Raw genomic sequence first — 4,733 nt, forward strand, 5'->3', positions numbered from 1 at the left:
GTGAGTGTTAAAACATTAAATTGCATTCAAGAGAGGTTGTACAAGCACCTATTAAAGCTTGAGAGTGTGAGTGCTTGAGATAGCACTTGTTAAGGGTTCAAGCTACCTTGGCAAAAGCTTAGTGTTAAAAAAAAAAAAAAGTTGTAAAGGGCTTTCGGTCTCTTACCTTTAAAAGAGCAAATAGTGGAGAGAAGACTCAAAGAGGGTTCTTTGAGAGAGTGGATGTAGGCTAGTTAAGCCGAACCATTATAAAAATCATTGTGTTTGATCTCTCTAACCTTAATCTTATTACTTTTATATAATTTAATTTCTATGTATGATATTGAATGATTGATTGAATATATTGAGTTGACATACTTGAAGATATATTGAGTAGGTTGAGAAATTGATTGAATATCTTGTGATGCATGTTATGTCAAAAATAGCTATAAATATTGATTAAAGCTTGAATTAAAATTTAGGGACACATTATTAAAACACATATCTCTTTCACAATATATATAAAAGAGTACTTAGTTGAACAAAGCCACAATTTTTAATTAGGCTACAAGCAAGGGCCAAAAAATTTTAAAGTCCAATTCACCCCCCCTCTTGGACTATTTTGGGATAACAAATTGGTATCAGAGCCTGCCTCTCTTGCTTAAGGTGTCACAACCTTGGAGTGATCCCTAATGGCTGGTTCATCTAGCAACACTGCAGGTATACTCGCACCACTAGCTGAAGGCTACTCAATTACTAGACCACCACTCTTCAATGGCACTAATTACTCATTTTAGAAAGTGAGAATGAGAAATTTCATACAATCTGTAGATATTGATGCATGGAGAATTATTAAAAATGGTCCACATATTCCTCAAAAGAATGATCAAGGAAATACTAAAGTTCCTAAAAATGAAGATGAATATAATGACAATAATTGGAAGAAAATTTATGTAAATGCTAAAGCTGTTAATATTTTGCATTGCTCACTTTACCTTAATGAATACAATCGTGTTTCAAGATGTCAATCTGCTAAGGAAATTTGGGAAAAGCTTGATGTGACTTATGAAGGAACGAATGTCATCAAGGAGTCCAAAGCAAACTTCCTTATCCGAGATTATGAGCTATTTGAAATAAATCCAGGAGAATCAATTGCGGATATGAGTACAAGGTTTACCGATCTTGTCAATCTTCTCAAAGAACTTGGTAAAAGATTTGAGGAAGCTGAACTTGTGAAGAAAATTCTTAGATCACTTCCAAAATCTTGGAAATCAAAGACTACAGTTATCCAAGATACCAAGGATTTTAAAACTTTCACCTATGATGAACTCATTGGATCTCTCATTGCACATGAGATGGTATACAAGAAAGATGAAGTTGAAAATGAGCAAAAGAAGAAGAAAAGCATTGCTCTCAAGTCAAATAAGGATGAAGATAAGAAGAAAGGAGTTGTATTTAAAGTTGACTCAAGTGACAACTCAAGTGCTTCAAGTGATGATGATGATGATGAAATGGCTATGCTTGCAAGAAAATTCAAAAGAGCTTTCAAGAAGGGAGGAAGTAAATACAAGAAATTCTTGAAAAAGTATACTCCGAAGGATAAACATTTCAAGAATTCAAAAGAAGAAGTTGTATGTTATGAGTGTCACAAACCAGGACATATCAAGCCCAAATGTCCATTGCTCAAAAAGAAGAAAGGAAAAGAAGACAGGAGTAAGAAAGCTATGAAAGTAGTATGGAGCAACAGTGAAGAATCTTCAAATGATGAATCAAGTGACAAGGAGACTGCTCACCTCTGTATGATGGCATTCGAAGAGAAAGTCGAAAGTTCACAAAAGGAAGAAGAAAGTGATAATGAGGTAAACTCTTCTGAATCTCATAATGTAGAGGAACTTGAACTTACATTTGCTAAAGTATATGATGAATATAAAAACTACAAGAGAAAGTTCACTAAAATGAATTTAGAAATTGAATCATTGAGATCACAAAATATTGCCATGTCCAATGTGTATAAAGAAAATGAATTTTACAAAGGACAAATTGCCTTGTTTAAAGAGCTAGATTTAGAGTTGAAAATCTCAAAAGAAACTTGTGAACAGCTCTTTGAGAAAAATAAAGTTCTTGAAGCTAAAATAGAATCTTTGACAAATGATTTGGCAAAATTTACAAAAGAAAAAGAAACTCTAGATTTACTTCTTGAAAACAAAAGAATTTCAAATGAAAAATATGGAATTGGTTTTGATGGTTTCATGAACTATGGTGAATACAAGGATCATTTCATTAAAGCATTTACATCCTCTTTTCCTAATATCACATGTTATTATTGCAATAAAAGAGGTCATATGATTAGTTATTATGCACTTAGGAAGGGTCTTCTTAAGGTGAAGAAGGTATGGGTGCCAAAGGGAACCTTACCTGTGACACCCCTTACCCGTCTACAGTATATCTGAGTAAGCTATGTCACACGGTGTACTGGAACACTCCATTTTATCTTAATTATTTTTATTCTTCCTTAATTAATTTTTAAGATAGTTTTGAATATAACTTGTGAAATATAATTCATTTAAGTCATTTATTGAAATTATAATTTATTTGAGATTTCGAAAATTTTATAGAAAATCGTGATGCAGGTTAAAAATGGAGAAAACAGTTCTTCGGAACCTGTGAAAAACACTTCCAATAATCATATTCAATCATTCTCAAACTCCAATATCAAAATCTCAATATAATTTTTATTGTCAACAACATCTCCATTTCTCAATCATTCATTTCTCATGGTACTCATATATAAGCAATAAGTAAATACTCAAATTTTCCATTCATAATCACAATTTTCATTATTTACATGAACATCAAAATACATTACATAAGTTTCATTTACACAAAAGAAAATAAAAGTTAGTTACAAAATACCAAAATGAAACATAGTGTCCTACCAATGCACTGAAGATGGTGTGGTGACACGGACACTATCTGAGTCACAGGAGGTCTCACCCACCGTGGTCTACCGGGCTCTCGGTCAGGATCTCCAGAACCTACGCGTGGCAAAAGCAACGCGCTAAGCAATAATGCTTAGTGGTATCAATAATATAATAAAAAGAAATAACAGAAAATAAATATGTAGTGAATGTATTAATGTCTCATTGTAAATAAATTTTATTTGAGTATTTGTAGTCGTACTTATTTTGTACTGGTTATATTCATTATTTCATTGCATTTATCCACTTTCATTTTTGGTTGCCCAAGTAACCTATCTGACGATCGGATGGATAAACGGGTAACCGCATTGGGTATCAAGTACCTCGCCGTCCACACCATCGGTCATATATGTGTCTCCGTGCAGCATGTAACGACTAATAAGCTGTAATAACATTAGGCACAAGGCCAAGTATCAACACAATGTCAGAATGGCTAAAAGCCATGAAATCACAGAATGGCATAATGCCATGTGCAGTACTGCTAACTGAACCCTATTGGCATGCCAAACTATCCAAACCAATCTTGTTAGGTATACTAGGGCATTTGATACTTTTGAATTTTACAATTTTTGAATTTCAAGTTTTGGTGTTACTATTCCCTTCATTAGTCAACAAAAATGTTGACTTTTGCATAGAAAATAGGTACATTGGTTTTAACACTCCCAACATACCACATTTTGCATTCAAAATTTGTTGGTATTGGTTAACAATACCATTTCTAAGCTTAAAATTAATGGAGCAGAATTTTCAGTTTTCATACCCAATCTTTACTGTTCCATTAGTTGTTGTTGCAGTGGGAATTTGGGAAAATGATAACATGAAAGTTGTTCCTTATTTTGTCTAGTTGAATTTCTTTTTTTGAATCACTCCATTTGGAGTTTTTTAGATCAAGTTATGGTCCAAAAACCACAACTGGCCGGATTAGAATTTTTCTGGACTGACCATATCTACAGTGCAGTGAACAGTGACTGCAACTGCCTTGTCGGATAGGTTCTGGTCATAATTTGGGGTGGATTTCTTCATGAAAGTTGTTGGTCTATATCTTAGCTTGTTGCTGGTAAAATTTCAGGTCAGTTGGGCCATTCTACACTGAGTTATGGCCAAATGAACAGTCACTATTCACTGTTCATTTGGTCATTCTGCAGAAACAGGTTGCAGGACATCCGGATTGGGGCAAGTTTTTGGTCCACTTGCTTTGGTCTTTTGGGCATGGTTTCTTCACCAAAGTTGTGCCATTATGTGTCTAGTTTCATGTTCAATTGGCCAAACACCAATTGAACCTACACAGCCCAAGTTATGGCTGTCCAAACAGGCTAGACTTACATCCAAACCTGCTGCTCTCACTAGGCAGCATACCAAATCAGTTTTTTAATGCTATAATTCACTCCAAGTCATGGTCAATTTACCTTAAATGGTCACTAATTTACTATTAGAATATTCATTCACCATTACATAAGCAAAGCCCAAATTTCTATCCAAAACTCTAGCTCAAATTCAAGGTTCACACAACACATGTCAATTAGGCATACTAATCCATTTCAAATTTATGTCTACACATCAACACCATTTCTAAGCCATTTTAAATCCATCAAAACCATCAACATTATCCCTTCCTTAGGGCTGCCAAATTCCATGGTGTACATACACATAAGTTTTATTTCATTTAATTTACAATTTCATACTCATTTTAAATCCCTAACATGGAATAAAGAGAGAAATATGCATAAATAAGCACTAACCTTAGTAGGGCAGAATTTTCTCTTATTAATTCTTCAC

Source organism: Hevea brasiliensis, chromosome 10, assembly GCF_030052815.1.
Source record: "Hevea brasiliensis isolate MT/VB/25A 57/8 chromosome 10, ASM3005281v1, whole genome shotgun sequence".
NCBI classification, from domain to species: Eukaryota; Viridiplantae; Streptophyta; class Magnoliopsida; order Malpighiales; family Euphorbiaceae; genus Hevea; species Hevea brasiliensis.